Raw genomic sequence first — 17,486 nt, forward strand, 5'->3', positions numbered from 1 at the left:
AGACCGGTAGGTCCTAGGTTCGAATCTGGCGAGGCAGGATCGTGTATGCGCACTGCTGAGGAGTCCCACAATAGGACGAAACTGCCGTCCAGTGCTTCCAGGTTTTCCATGGTGGTCTAGCTCCAATTGACTCATGATCACAACTATATAAAATTCGATACAGTTTATTTGTTTGAAAACATTGAGTTCTGTCAGATAAATAATAGTTAAGATGTCTATATAGTAAGGTGTTTATTGTCTTTCCAAAGTATTCTACTCGCTTATTTACTTTTTGACAGAGATTTATGCCATCAACTGTAACACCTTAGAGTTATAAAACTTCCCTGTACCTATAACTAGATTTCTATCATTTAAAAAAATAAATAAATTTATCTGCAAAGTTATATTATCCACGTTTCATCTGTCTAAATTAATCTAGAGATCGAATGAATTCTAACTCTTTATCTCTGTGCATGAGGTTAGGTAAATGTTATAAAATTATGAAGTATACTTAGCACTAGATGAGATAATGTTATTTTTCAAACATATTTTAAAAGCCAAATAATCTCGAATACCTTATAAGATGCATTTCGTTACTACAATTCCAACTGATAATTGTCACGAATAGTTCTCACTATATTGAAAACTATTAAAAGTCTATTCAATTCACAATCTGTCCAAGGATTTGGAAATAAATTTAAATAAAAATCAAAACAATCGTTATTCTCATCTTCTCTTGAATATATAGGTTTTCATCAATCAAGTTTTTTGAAGTCAGTTAATTTCAGTTTTTCTGCTTTTTAACTTCATTATGTTCATCACTCTCCTCTTAATCTTTCATACTTAATCATCAATTGTTATTGCTTCTCTCAAGTTTCTTTCTTTCCGTTAATAATCTTCATTGTATTTCCCATTTTTAAATAGTTTTTACTCCGATGATTTGCGTTAATTTATTGTTCATTATAGAAGTTATTAGTTTCGTGAAGACATATGAACGACGTCAAAACATAATGATGTAAAAAAAGACTATAATACTTGATTATGTAATATGAATAATAACAATAAAAGATTGTGTGTGTAAATAAATCATTAAAACGATACGGCAAATAAATAAATTCATATTAAGTTATAAATGATAAACCATATACATCTATGTCTCTTGAAGTTAACTGTAATTGGATTATTTTATTAAAATAACTGAAAAGTTATTGGAACCATTGCTGTAACAAAGCAACTGATTTCTGGAAACCTATTGAAATAATCAAGTTAACAGAAATGATTAATTGCAGATTAGAAAAATACATATAAGTGAATCACATTGTTTTCACTCAGATCTCCATCAAGTTTTACTCAAATATGTAGTACATATCCATCTATATGAACTGATGAATCGATTTACGAAATGTTAGATCCAATAATATCACCGAAATAAATTACGTAACCAAACATGATAAATAAGATATACAATTCGATACTGTAATGACAGGTTCATCAGTTGTGATAAGAATAATGAAAGTAGAATCAATATTTCATAATAGGTAGTAGATCTAACAACTTTGGTAGATAAATATTAAAACATTTCAGAATACACCAACATAGAATAATCGACCAAGTAAATAAACATGTTAGAAAACCCAAACTGTCATTCATATGAAACGATGATGATTACTCTAGAATATGATTAAATGTTTGAAAATAATTAATAAGATGGATAGTGGCTAGCAGTGGAATCCAAGATGCGCATTTCGTCCTACGTACGACTCATCAGCTGGATTTATCTGCATCTCAGAGTTGATGTTCACTCTGGGACTCGAACCCAGTACCGTTAGCTTCAAACGCCATCGCGTTATCCACTTAGCTACTGAGTCCTGATAGCCACCTGCTTGGGAAGATACAAGTAAACAACACCAAGTGAAATTAATAAAAATTTATATATTTTTTTCATTACATTAACTATCATTCAATTAGGTAAGTTAGAACTAATTTCTGTAATGAAAACATTGTATTTTTCTCCGAAAATCATTATCTTTAAAATAATTGTACACTAAACCCATTTATATCATTGAACATTGAAACAGTGGCGGCAATATTGTAAAGAAGATAGATATTGATGATTAGTTGATGTTTGTAATAAACTATCTCTATGTTCATAACAAAATAGACATAGATTATATTTTGTAGTACGACGTTTGTAGTTTTTCCGATGGAAACCAGTAATAAAATAACCACAAACAATTATTTTCTGAAAATTGGTTCTGTTGTTACCTTTTTTATTTCAGTTCCCCCCTTTTTACTTTTAAGTGAATAAAATGCTTTTCAAGTTAGTAATAAGATTCATTGATTAGAAACTGGTTAGAGACAATTAACACGTTTAAAAGTGAATGTATCCAATAGATGAATGCACATTATGTCGCCATATCAACGTATCCTAACAATATGTATACTGATTCATGAATCTAGTCACAGCAACTAACTGATATATATATGTATACATATGTTTACCGAAGACATAAAATCTATAGTCTATTCGCACTCCTTTTGTTATCAGAACTAAAGTTATTATTGTTTATATTTTCACTATTATTATGATTAGTCAAATTGTATGTTAATATTTTATGATTGGGTTTTTTACAGAAATGAGTTAACAATGACCACCATCAGTTAAGAACATAAACTTAAGTAATTAAATTTCTTTTTCCCTACAAAATATTCAAACGAACTGTAAACTAGGAGAAAAGAAAGAAGCTCCTCCTTTCAATAGAAAAACACTACAAACTAAAATAAGATATACGTGTTTGTTTCGGTTGGGTTTTTTTTGAACAGTTTGTTTACTTCATTCAGTATTGTTTGTTTACTGCTTTTTTACTGATAATTAGACTATTTACTGAAGAAGGTTGATAGTTTTAACGGAAAACAGAAAGCAAAAAGAATGTATTGATGAATTTATGATGTAACAAATTATGTCAAACATCGTTTACAACTTTCATTCAACTCCTTTGTTTACCTATGGTTATGTATTTTTTATTAAGTGTAACTAAGATAATCATAATGATGATAATATAAAAATAACAATCCAACATTCTGAATATACATCATAATGAAAATGTCAGTTTGTTTTTAATAGAGTACGATAGAAAATTCACCAACCCAATCACACTTGATGGAGAAACTCTGGAAGAGGTGGAAACATTCACGTACTTGGGAAGCATCATTGATGAACAAGGAGGATCAGATGCAGATGTAAAGGCGAGGATTAACAAAGCAAGGACCGCATTCCTACAATTAAAGAACATATGGAACTCAAAACAACTGTCAACTAAATTCAAGGTGAGAATCTTCAATACGAAAGTCAAGACAGTTAGTTCTACTGTATGGAGCTGAAACGTGGAGAACTACTACATCCATCGTCAAAATGTACAAGTATTTATAAACGGTTGTCTATGCAAAATACTCAACATTCACTGACCGGATACTATCAGCAACAGCCTTTTATGGGAGAGGACAAACCAGCTTCCAGCTGAAGAGGAAATTAGGAAAAGACGTTGGAAGTGGATAGGACATACATTACGGAAATCACCAAAGTGCATCACGAGGCAGGTCTTAACTCGAAATCTTGAAGGGATGCGGAAAGGAGGAAGGCCAAATAACACATTACGCCGGGAAATAGAACCAGATATGAAAATGATGAATAACAACTGGAAAGGCTTGCCCGGGACAGGGTTGGATGGAGAATGCTGGTGCGCGGCTTATGCTCCTCGACGAGGGGTAGCATGCGTAAGTAACAATAGAAAATTCAATTTTTCATCAAACATATATCAAATGAATGTTAAATTGAAAGACATTTTTTCTGCATATTTCTACAGAAATCAGTCTATAAACAAAGAAATCAGAATATGATATTCAATATTAGATCTATCAAAACAGAAGAACTTACTTACGTCTGTTACCCTGAATGAAGCATAGGCTGCCGACTAGCATTCTCCAACCCACTCTGTCCTGGGCCTTCTTTTCTAATTTTATCCAACTTTTGTTCATTCTTTTCATGTAAAACAGAAGAACACTTACCTGATAACCATTGACAAAAATATTTTAATGATTCCCTAAAATTATATTTGAATTATTGAAAAGAGGACAAAGTAATTAAAAAGTGTAAATATAAAATCTTTTCTCAATTATATATCTTCTTGTAGATTGTTATATCCCGAGGAGAATTATGAATGGTAAATTTTGAGAACTGTTTATGTTTTAGAATAACATATAAGCGAACAATATTGTTTTCGATTAGATCCTCATTAGGCTTTACTCTAATATACAGTAATATTTATATGCATATACGGAATTATTAAAGCAATCAAGGCAGTTTATGAGTCAATGATAACAGTGGAATAGATTACATAATTAAAAATAATAATGAGTCCATAATAATAATAATAATAATGAGTCCCTAGTCCATTAATTACTGTTCCCCCTATTCACAGACACATTTGGCCAAATCTTGTACAAATGTTATTTTCTATTTTATGGTACGATGTGATCAGTTTGTTTGGTATATAAACCCAGTATGTTTGAGAATAATGATTCATGTTGCAGAGGCTGTTATTGGTGTTTTGGACTTAAGTGGCTGGGCTAGACAGAAAACAGGACTGATAAGTACTCAAGACTGCTCATACGGTTTTCGTGTATCATTGCTCTGATCGATAATTCACTCCTCTCTGATTACCGGTCTTACCACTCATATATATAAACAGGGCACACACTCACTCACTCGATATAACATAGATGGAATGAATTTTCTTAATTGTGAATTAATTAATGAAGAAAAAAATTAACTAATATCTTAAGTGATGAATATTACTGAAAATTGACTAATCCTCCGTTTTAATTCCATATAGAAATTAGATTGTATTTTATTCAGGTTTACTTTATTTAAAATTATGTTATTTTGCTGAGTAAACAATTGTCTTCTTTCGTTGACTGGTTATTCCATTCTTTTATGTAAAGCTATTGTATTGATAATCTGACTTTCGTTAGTGAACATCACTAACTTGCTTTAAGATAGATTACATAACTAAGAAATCACAACACATATCTTCGAAACAGTTCATATTGAATTCAACCTTTCAAGAGAACTTTTATTGTTGCCATACTTGTCGAAAGCCAAATAGTAATTTATGACATTCATAATACAGCTTCATGTCAATACATCTTTCGTATTTGTTAATTTAACACTCTTTAATCTTGTTATATCCCCTGGTGAATTATGAATGGTAACTCTAAGGACTATTTATCGACCAATGTATTATGCCTATTCCCTATTGTACAGTTGTTACGTAACTGAACTATTCATATTCGTGTTTCTCTTATCATTAGCTTTATTTTGATCTTTGATTTATTATCATACGATTCTTGAGTTATAATCAGTTTATTGATTACTTTGGTTTGTATAAAAACCCAGTATGTTTGTAAATAATGATTCATATTGCCGAGGCTGTTGTTTGTGTTCTGAACTTAACAGGCTGGGCTAGGCATATAGTAGGGCCGATACGCAATCAAGACTGCTCGTACGATTTCAAGTATCATTTGCGTCTGATCAGTAAAATCCACTACCTCTCTAATTGCACATTCATATATATTACGAGCCCATACGATATAACAAATCTCGAAAATTTATCAACAAGCAGTGAGCTGGAAAATCTCTATTCCGAGATATATTTTTTTTAAATAAAAAAAAAGAAAATTTAGGACGTAGGTTGCTTTTATTTTACCATCAACAAAGAACTTTCTTCAAGATACTGTATGTAAAATACGTTACTATATTCAGCTATTTTCGATTTCAATCAGTTTAGATGACCGATAAATACTGTCATAGTTGATTGGATATTTTTTTCTTCTATGAAACTCATCCATAGCTTTAAAGATCCAATATTATTCCAAAAGATTGTCACAACTACGAATATCCATCCTATAAACAAATTGAAAATTCATATTTTAAATCTGTATTTGCTCTAACTGCTTTTTCAGATTGACTGGCAAAACTATTTGATGAGACTGAGCAAATTAATAGAATGGTAAAAGTACTAGACATAACGAATGATAATACGTTTCGATTTTTTTCTTCCTCCTCTCACCAAATGTACCGTATTTCATGATTACTAGATTATACCTGATCGATGACTGTCAAAAATTTATAATTGACAAAAATATGCCGTATATAGTCGAAATCATGAGTCAATTGAAGCTAGACCACCATGGAAAACCTGGAAGCACTGGACGGCCATTTTGTTCTATTGTGGGACTCCTCAGCAGTGTGAGATCGTAGATGCGCACTTCTGAGGAGCCATCACTAGAAAAGTTGACGCTGTGTTGACTGAGGCTCATTCCGTGCCGACATGAGCACGCTCAGTTCACCAACCAGTCACAAACTACCTCCTCACTGGTGGTCGAAATCCCTAACTACTAAGCCACCACGTCATCAGTCACCTCAAGATAACAGGATACCTTGCTGATGTGCGCCAAATAGCATGAGACCTAGGTCCAGGGTTTCCTGTCGACTACCCCGGACCACCACATTATGTCAATTAAAATTTAACTTTAATAATCCTTTTCTTATTTTTCCAGTACTACGAGTTCTGAAAAATACTTTTGGTTATATTTGATATGATGGGATAAGATGATATTATATAGGTCAGCATCTTTTTGCATCAACTCCCTAGAAATTTAGGTCAAAGTGACATGTGTAAACTTAGTTCAATATGGCACTTTGAGTTCAATATTTTCTTGTATCAGTTCAGTATAAAATTTATTTTATATGATAAGTGTGAATTCTTACTCAGTGTGACAAATTCCTGTATTAATTCAGGTGAACTATATTTATTTTGTTTTTACAATAACTGTATGTATTCCTCCTTCTCCTTTACTAAATGTGCATGAAAATTAGTTTGTAAATGATTTCACTTTGGTTTATTGTTGATTTTGAGAATTGTTTATAGGCGTATTTTTGAGGATTCAAAAAGTGTTCTTTGTGTCAGTCTTCCGTGTTCTGACTTCACTTCGTGGGATTTGTAGTGTTTACCACTACACAATATAAACATTGGGGTCAAGCAATTGTAGTGGTTCCCGGTCGTCAGATAAATACAGTTAGACTCAACACACTCGACAGGTACATAACAGAGACGATTCGCTGGACAATATAGTTGACCACTTAGTTACAAAAGTGCGAATAAGATCAATTATACAGTCACAGAGATATGATTCACTTTAGTGAGCACTCATTCTTCTAACGATATTCATTATTATCCTTGTTAAAATTAGTTTATAATATTACAGAATAGGTGTAATGCAGTAAATTTTCCCAAAACTTATGACTTTCACACAGAAGACATTTTTAAAGGCGCAGTGTTCAAAGATAATTTTTATATTGCTAACCTCACTTAATCCGTTTTATGCATCTACTTTACAACATTCATTTTTAATATCCATAATTTTCTATGGGAAAATTGATATTATCAACTAAATTGGTCTAGATAAAACCTCATTTCTTATTGTAAAGACGATAGTTCATAAAAATCTACCCGTAGACGATAAAAAGTACAAAGTTTTTAAGATAAACTATTAATTAACATAATTAAAACTAATTAATGATATATATTATATATATATTATATATATTATATATATATATATATTATATTGTCTTATTTACTTGTTCATTGAATATAATAATAATGGGAATAAACAATAAATAAATAGAATAGCCAATAAAATTTTAAGAAAAATTAGGCTAATTTTTTCATTGGTTCTTCATAAATTAAATAATAACCAATCAGTAATCTGTATTTTTTTATTTTTCTTTATTTTTAATTTTAAAGGGAAAAAAATATGATTAATTGATGTAATATACTTTATTTAAGTATATTTTAAATCATAAATTAATAAAAAGGCAAATATTAAATTATCTATTAAAACATGTTTAATGTTATAATACAACATCATCATAGACATGTAGATTTGATAAAGATTATTTTATATATTTATTGGATATGTTCAAGTTATATAAATTGTATGAGATATAATACAGTTTATCAAAATGATGATCTATCATCTGTTTATAAAATGCCTAAGAAACATTCAAGTAGGTTTTAACTATTTATATATAAACTTTTTTAAAAAAAAAAATTTCAATTATTCAATGGATTCATAGTAAATAATTGTGAATATATTTCGTGTAACTGTTTGTTTTATGTGTTTAATGTATTTCAACAGTTGCATTCACTAGTCAATCAAAGCTTGAACACTATTGAAAACCTTGAAATACTGGATGACCGTTTCATCTTGGTCTGGAACTCCTCAATGGTGCGTATTCATAATTTTGCAAGCGAAAGACCCATACTAGGATGAAACGGTCATTCAACATTTCAAGGTTTTCATTGGTGGTCCAGCTTGGATTGACTCTTGAATTCAGTTGTTAAAATACTAAAATCTTCACAAATCCTCATTCTGATAAATAACAATAAACAGTTGGAGATCAAGTTTATGTTTACTGATGTATCATATTAAAAATGATGATAATTATTCATTCTATAGATCAACTTTAACAATAATTATTTTCTTAAATAAGTTGAAATTTTTTCTATCTAATTTATCTACTGAATGTAAGTGATTTATTCAATCGGAGACTATATCTCAAATGTGAATGAATGAAGATTGAGTTTAGTTCATTGTTTTTATTTTTAAAATGTAATTGGAATTTAAAGATTCAAAAATATGTTGCATTTTTTATTTGACATTTGAAAGAAGGCATATGATTAGGTGAATTTTAACAGCTTATCTCCGTATTTCTTATTATCTTACTGTGCTTAAAACAACTTCAAAGTTTGAGTAACAATCGTTAAAAGGAATCATGTCTGAATTAGTCCCAAACTCTTAGTCTTCATAATTATCCTAATAAGAAGTACTTTAACTTTCTGAAGGTAAAAAAACTATGAATTTTACAAAAACGAAATAAACTTACGTAAAGTCCTTCACGTTTAAAATGAATTATTATTTTTATTATACTGTATTATATCTTCAATAAGGATATTATGTTGATCAATGAACAAACTGTGTTTAGCAGTTCTATTTGGTGAAAAAACAAGAATGTATAAGCTAATGAAATAGTAATGTTGTAAACATTCTGTATATACTTTGGTTTTTTGAAGTGTTTGCTCACACGATCTAAAACCATACAGAACTAAAAAATTTCGGGTATTTGCAGCATGGACAATGTTCTTGGACGATTTAAGATCATTGATGAAATACCCAACATATTTGTATAACTAAGATGTCAGTTTCTCCTAGGGTTTTTCAGAAAAGATAAATACTAGGTGTTTCAACGTATTTCCTTGTTTATGTTAGTGTGTATTTGCTCAAAACAAAATTTCAAAATATAAGCTTTACAGAAAGTTCGTAGTATGAAGAGAAACTGTTTTCTAATAACCTCTTGAATTGACAATTTTAACACTACTTCCTCGCCATGAAATTACAGTGTATGCAGAAACATACGATTAGTTTTCCGTAATATTAACATATGACGCCATTAAATCACCAAAGAAAAAAATTTGCAGAAAAAAGTTGGACCTCTGATCTCATCTGTGGTTAAAATTCATTTCTGTAAGTAGACTGAAATACAAAGGTTTCGGTCAAGCTGTGAAACTATTTAAACATAAAGGTATTACTGTTGTTCTCATTACTGACTATTCATTCGTTAACAAACTGGTAATAGACAATCACACTACTTGGATTGACTGTTTTGTTTTCAAAATGAACCTTTAATTCCCGAGCATGAGAACCTTTCTCATCAGTGGCTGTAATTTTCTGTAATCTAACTTTTTAGAATTAATGAATCTGTTGTTAAATTAAATTGTTCGTCCAGCCGACTACATTAACGTAATAACTTACCAATTAAGTGGAGCGTCATGTCAAAAAACATCAGCTTGTCTAAAATCCATGTCCATATAGTAAATAAGTATATGATATTTTTGCACTAATGTAAAATATTTGAAATCCTCTTTATACTATACACTAATATACATTTGGTTGAAAAATAGCTACTATAATAAAGATGGATAGTGTCTAGCAGTGGAATTCAGGACGCGCGCCTCGTCCAATTTGGGGCTCATCAGCTGCATGTATCTGCATCTCAGAGTTATGGTTCAGTTTGGGACTCCAACCCAGTACCGTTCACTTCTAACGCCATCGCGTTATCCAGAGTGAAGATCAAGTCTGAGATGCAGGTACATCTAGTTGATGAATCCGAAATAGGACTGTTAGCCACTGTTAGCCACCATCCATCTTTACTTATAATGCTTGTGAATTAAGACAATATCGAGGCAATACGCACAGTATGCACATAGGAGACTGATCAATTGCAGTCCTAAATATCAATGGGAAGATTCACATAAACAATGCCAAGTGAATTTAACTATTATCACACTTCAACAAAAGTAGTTCCGTCTTTGATTTATTTTATGACACTTGTTATTTAGTCAGGATGTATTTTCACTGGAAAAATTTGAAAATGACATATGTTAGCAAGTCTATAAATTTCATTCATTTATTTGTCTTAACATATATTCGATTGAGAAAATCGTTTGTATAAATAAATTTGAATAACTTATCACTCATATATTTGATAATAATTCTAAAGGTAAATTGGCGACTTTATACTTTAGCCCACTGTATTTAAGTTGCGAAATCTTTGAAATCAATCATCAAGAGACTTTATTTTAACATCAAAAATAAAAAAAACGATTATATGTAAAGATTTCAAAGAAATTATTAGAAGTCAGGTAATCAGATTGACTACAATTGAGTTCCTGTTTTACACTGGCGTGTATTATAAAGAAAATAACTATGCATAGTCATCATTTTTGTAAGGATGGACTTTATAACATATGAAACTCATATATAACATTGCAAAATCAAAATACATTTGAATAACATGTTTTGGTTACATAATGTTAAGTTTTATGAAAATTGTATTACCTAGATTTCTTTACATTAACATTTTCTATTGAACTGAACAAGAGTTCGATCTTTTGTTATTGAATATACGTGATTAATTATTTTCATCTATGTGAAACCCTAAGAAATGAACTGTTTTATGATTTTAGTAAAAATTAATTAATGACGACATTCAGTACATACTTTTATGGAATTCCATCCTCTTATTTAGTTCTATAGTTCTCAATAAACACTGACAGATACAATAAATTAGAACTTACACTTTTCAAAATAACAAATAATATCTTCTTTGATGAGGATGATGATGATTGTCATCAATTTGACACTTCAAAATATTTGATAATACTATAGATAAATTTATGTAAAAACACACCAGGATATATTATTTGATATGTAAGTTGAAAAGAAAAACACAACACATATCTATCTACCTATCTATCAATCAACATTGAACAAATCTGGTTTATCTAAAAATTAGTTAATCATGTAGTTCGAATGTATATCTCTTTCATATATAGATGCTGTAAGGTAAACAAACAACAAATTATTGAAGGAAAGGTTTTTAAAAATAATACATGAACCTATAAAACTGGAAAAACAAAACGCGGTTGTTTTCATATGTATCATTGTTTTCACAGGAAACATAATAAAAGAACTATATATATATATACCCCATACTAGTATATAATAATATTTGTATATATGAAGTGAACATATAATTATTATTTCATTAAATTAAAAATCTTATTCATTAAACTAATTAGTTGTAATAAGTTGAAAGTGGAGAATAAGCCAAGACACTTTCATCAATTGACTTATCAAAGCGAATTTAGACAAGATTTTAGAAAGAGAATTATATTTCAAGTCCCTAGTAAACATATATATATATTTATATATATATCAAAAGGGGTTTTTTGTGGAGATTTAGTATTTTCATAGTTGAAAGCGCGAGTCAATTGAAGCTAGACCGCCAGAGCACTTAACTGGTAGGTCCTGGGTTCAAATCCCGTGAGGCGACGTCGTGGATGCACACTGCTGAGAAGTCCCACAATAGGACGAAACGGCCGTCCAGTGCTACCAGGTTTTCCATGCTGGTCTAGCTTCAATTGACTCACGCTTCCAACTATGAATTTATGTACTTCTTTGATAGTTCTTTTTAACATGTTTAATAACCTCATCAGAGATTGTGCTGTAAAGAATGTAAATTAAAGTTGTTTCATTTAGTGAAAGTAATGCTTTAACAATGAATAAAAAGCTGATTCATTCGACAATGGAAAGAGTACAATAAAGTTGTGGTGTGGGTTACTTATATCCACATAAGTAGTATATGGTGATAATCAGACATAGAATATATTTTGGCAGAAGATGGATAAGGAAAGAACAGGAACGAAGAGCAATTTGTATGAAAACGCATGAACAATGAAACCAAAGAAGACAGACTTATATTTGCAGAAGCAACAGTCAAGGTTGAGGCATTTGATTGTTATTTTGTGATAGTCTGTAATTTTTGAGTCAATGCATTCGATTATCCCCACTTGTGTTCTCATTCACTGCAAAGTTGAGGATATTTAGCATTGCAGAAATTGAATATTTGAAAAGTGAGAAAATATTAAAAACATTTCTTGAGAGTGTGTTTCAGAAATATTAAATAATTAAGACATAAACAGAAATAATAAACAAGTAAATATTGATATAAAAAATGGGTAATTAATTGAACTAATAAATGTATTAGAGATACTAGACGAACAGTATTCGTGACTTAATGGTATCGATCATAGCGGTCTATAAATGGAGGTAGTACTTCATTGCACACTGAAAACTCGATTTTCTATGATAGTTACAGATTCTCACCAGGAACAAGTGTCTTATGAGGTAAACCAAGTAGGAATTCAGTAGAGGTATCAGGTGACATAAAATATCTAAAAGCTATTCAAGTTGAAAAACGCTGACAGATGAAATTTCATTCAGTGGTTTGACAACATCGAGATTATTTCTCAAATAAAGATGAACTGTGAATTCTTGAGTCAAACTTGCAAGCTATTTATATTCCTGCAAACTTAACTAAAATATTGCATTGTTAATTATATAATCAAGTTACTTGTAAACTTGTTTACATAGTGTTATGAAAATTTTGAATAATCTAAACGTATTTTCCACGATTGCCACGAACTTTATAGATCAAAGATGGACTGAAATTATCTGTTTCATCTACCTCTTAAGATCTATCAGACATGCACTACCAGAACGTACTTGATATCTAATCGAACCTAAGACGATTTAAGTTGTACCAACAAGCATAACTACATCGAAGTGCTAATTCATTTAGTTCGTGGTTTAATGGGATTTTCAATCAGCTGAAGGAAAAAGAAGACTGTGAAGCTGTCCACTCATTTTTTGACCTTTAATAAGTGTGCCGTATCTAGTTTTTTCCGCTAATTAAGTAAATGAGTGCTGCGTATAAAAGTGCAACTTTTACTGAAGATTCCTCTTCCATCATCTAAAATTATCAGTATTTGCGTGCTATGAACAAGTCTATGTAGCACACCATAATATGACAGGTGAAAAACACAAGTAAAATAACGATTGAGGCTTGAATTGAACTCTCTCGTGAAAATTGTAATCTCACGTACAAAGCTTACTCACTGAATAGACTACAAAATGCCCAAAAATGCATAAAACTTCACATTTATTGATTATTGAAAAACAGATAGATAACCTAAAACAGAAAAAACTTATGTATTTTAAAGAACAGAAAGAAGAAACGAAACGTTGCAGGAACCACATGAATTACCATCTCACCACAGTGCTTACATATATTCCTAAAAGATTTATCCTATGACAATCAACAAATAAATGTTAACTAACATCAGTGTTTATTCACCACTGATAGATAAAAACTATGATAATTAAAATATAATACTATAATTCACAAATTTCATTACTGGATACTTTGAAAAGTAAGCAATATACATTTTACCAACAGTTATCACTAGTGATTATCTATATGCAGTTGGAAATCAAGAATCTCTTTAAAACACAATTTAGAACTATTCGACGACATATCCTAAGAATCTATTTTTAAACTACTTACGTTAGATATACCATCCTACCTATAAGCAAAGATGGACAGTGACTAGCCGTGGGATCCAGGATGCGCGTTTCGTTCTATTTAGGACTCGTCAGCTGGTTGTACCATCATCTCAGAGTTGATGTCCACTCTGGGATTCGAACCCAGTACCTTTCGCTTCAAACGCCATCGCGTTATCCACTCAGCTACTGAGTCCTGAAGGCCACTTGCTTGTACGATGGGGTGAAGTTGGAATTCACTTGGTATTTTTTGTTTGAATCCTCCCCTTTATATTTAGGACTGCAATTGATCAGTCTCTTATTGGCCTTAATTTACAAACATTGTAAGCAAAGATGGATAGTGGCTAGCAGTGGAATCCAGAACGCGCGTTTCGTCCTATTTCGCACTCCTCAGCTGGATGTATCTGCATCCCAAGGTTGACCTTCACTCGGGGACTTGAACCCAGTACCTTTCGCCTTAAACACAAACGTGTTATCCACTTAGCTACTGAGTCCTGGTAGCCACGTGCTTGTACAATGGGGTGAAGTTTGAATTCATATCGTATTGTTTGCTTGTATCTTCACATTGTTTTTTTAGGATTGCGATTGATCAGTACATCCAGGTGAAGAGTCCCAAATAGGAAGAGACGCGTTCTACGGGTTTCACTGTTAGCCACTATCCATCTTTGCTTATAATAATTCATTATTATTTGCTCTCTAAATACTAGTAGCTTCTATGCTAGTCCACCTCATTAAAACATTTGAATCCTCTTGAATTAACCAGTTTTCCTAAGTAATTTATAAGAATTTATTTGATATTTGATCTATATTCAATATTACAACTCACTTGAAGGTCACTCTTAAGGTCATTTCGATGAATTAAAATAACATAATCTAGTTTAAACAAAATAAACTAATTCACTTATTAGCTAATCACTGATCAGTCAAATTTCGTCATTCATAAATTTTTTTAAAGAGAAATTATATCGCAATTAAAAGAAACAAAATTTCCCATAGACAAAAATGTTTCTCATATTTTCATTGATAAGTGAGAAAAGCAAAAAAAGAAACGAACAATAAATAATTCAATATCCCACAGACATCTATAAATAAACGCCCAAGTTGAATTTTTTTATTTTTTTTAAAAAAATATTCACCTAAAAAGGTGTAAGATAGTTTTTACAATCAAGTAGATATTAATAGTTAGTTAAGATTCTTCTTTTTATACAATTAAAAAAGGATAAGAACAACTGGGAAATTAAAAATTGAGGGGAACAAACTTTGATTTTTTTTTGATGAATATTCTAGAATAAAATGATGAAGATGAAAATAGTTATATGGTATTCGAAAAAAAATATCAAAAAATTTACTGATATACATTTTCTAGTAATGTTTCTCTATGAATTAAAACAGCATCACTGAACTATTCAGTGAAGATATTTATCAATCTTTGCACTCATATAAGACATTCTTCACTTTCATCGAGTTACTTGAGGAATTCTATTTTCTCAATATTTTCACGTCATTATTTCATTCAGAACATGAACATAAAAACATTGTGGTGTGTGCTACTTATATCGACATAAGTAGTATATAACGCGAGTCAGAAATAGAACGTCTTGCATTAGAAGATTGAGGAAGAAAGAACGGGAACAGAAAGAAATTTGTATGGAAATACAGGAACCATGAAGCCTGAGATGATTGACTGACATTTTGCAAATGAAGAATTTACTGTATGGTTCTCGGATTTTACTATGATACTCTGTAATTCGTGTTCGAATACTTTCGGTTGTCCCCACCTGTATTCTCGTTCACTATAACATGTGTATTTAAATATATAAAACAACACAAAAAAACAAACTGCACTGATACTTTTAAAAGAAACAACCGTTGAAATTGAAAACATTTGGAAATTAAGAACCGGATAAAAAGATACGGTTTATATAAAATACCACACATGTTATCGTTCATTTTAAGATAAAAAGGGAGGAAAAGAAATCTGTATTCAATCTAAAAGGGTGAAAGAAAAAAGAAGAGTATGAATGCGATCATTGAAAGCAATGAAATAAATATTTTGTTTAATTTATAGACTGTTGTTTTCACTTGTTTAATGATTTAATTTAATAAGGATGTGCAGTGTTTCATAAGAGAATATTTATCAGAGAAAGCTTTTAACTTCCTTCAGTAAAAAGTTTAGAACTTGGGTGTTTAGTACCACATTGCATAATTTAACCGGGATCAGTTAGTTAAAAGATTTGAGCTATTCACTTTTTGTCGCTTTTTTATGGAACAATATATTTCATTTTATTTATAACCTAACAGTAAGCTTCATTTCATGTTCTCCAGTTCATTGCAGATAGTAATAATGAACTAAGACAGTTTAATGTTATTTGTGATGTTTATTCTAATTGCAATATATTTTAGCTCTACCAACCTCGACGTCATCATTTTATTACATCAAACTATCCATTTTACAGTTGCATCATCACATCTTTCGATATTCATTCACTGAGAGTATTTTTATATCAATAAAGTCAGTTCACTAATCACTCTGTTCATATCAATCCAAGCAATCGATCCCAATCAACACAATTAATAAAAAGTTTGTAAATGATAAGGTTAAACTAAGTGAAATAACTAAACATAAATGAATGATGAAACACTTTACCATAATCTCTATTTTTAAAGTATTTTAACATAAGGTTATTGTAATAGTAATATTACATTGAAACATCTTTACATGTCGACAATTTATAGACTATTCACAGCGTCTTATTCATTTCAAGGTTAGCAGCCTAAAAATTCAGTTCCTTTATTTAGTGAGAATTTTCCTGTTTTTTGTTTCAGTGGTGTGTAAATTTTTCATATGTTAGTTAAAAAAACAGTAACAATAACAATTAGCAGTTTAGTAGATTATGTGTTATATTTATTCATTGTCATGCTGTCACTAAAACAGTGATGTTATTCGGTTAAGAATTTAGTAAAGAGGAAAGCTATAGATAACAAGTAATTGTATTGCACTTACATTAACAAAAGTTAATTTCTACTATGACCAGTCTTTGCACAAAGCAAATTTGTCAAATTTTAGTGTAATTGGATATATATATATATATATATTACACGGATATTCATACACGTCTTATTACGTTGAATGGTAAATTGTAATAGATAGAAAGCCTGACAATTAAGTTTCAGTTTGGTTACCATAAGTCTATAAAGAGTATTTGCAATAAAAACATAACTAGAAGGGGTTTTGTGGAGATTTCACTATTTTCATGGTTGAAAGCATGAGTCAATTGAAGCTAGACCACCTAGGAAAACCTGGAAGCACTAGACGGTCATTTCGTCCTATTGTGGGACTCCTCAGCAGTGCGTATCCACGAGCCGGCTCAATGATCTATCGGTTAAGTGCTCTGGCGCGAGACCAGTAGGTCCTGGGT

At 30.7% G+C, this 17,486-nt stretch overlaps 2 non-coding genes across 2 annotated transcripts; both read right to left on the minus strand.

Annotated features, from left to right (window-relative positions):
- Nucleotides 1-1,777: 1,777 nt before the first annotated feature.
- On the minus strand, nt 1,778-1,844 carry Smp_tRNA_02166_Gln_TTG.1.1. The gene has a single exon. It is a non-coding gene (tRNA).
- A 12,347-nt stretch (nt 1,845-14,191) lies between these two features.
- Smp_tRNA_02019_Pseudo_TTG.1.1 lies at nt 14,192-14,263 on the minus strand. The gene has a single exon. It is a non-coding gene (tRNA).
- Between the last annotated feature and the right edge of the window lie 3,223 nt (nt 14,264-17,486).

This window comes from Schistosoma mansoni, chromosome 1 (genome assembly GCF_000237925.1).
Source record: "Schistosoma mansoni strain Puerto Rico chromosome 1, complete genome".
In the NCBI taxonomy this organism is placed as follows: Eukaryota; Metazoa; Platyhelminthes; class Trematoda; order Strigeidida; family Schistosomatidae; genus Schistosoma; species Schistosoma mansoni.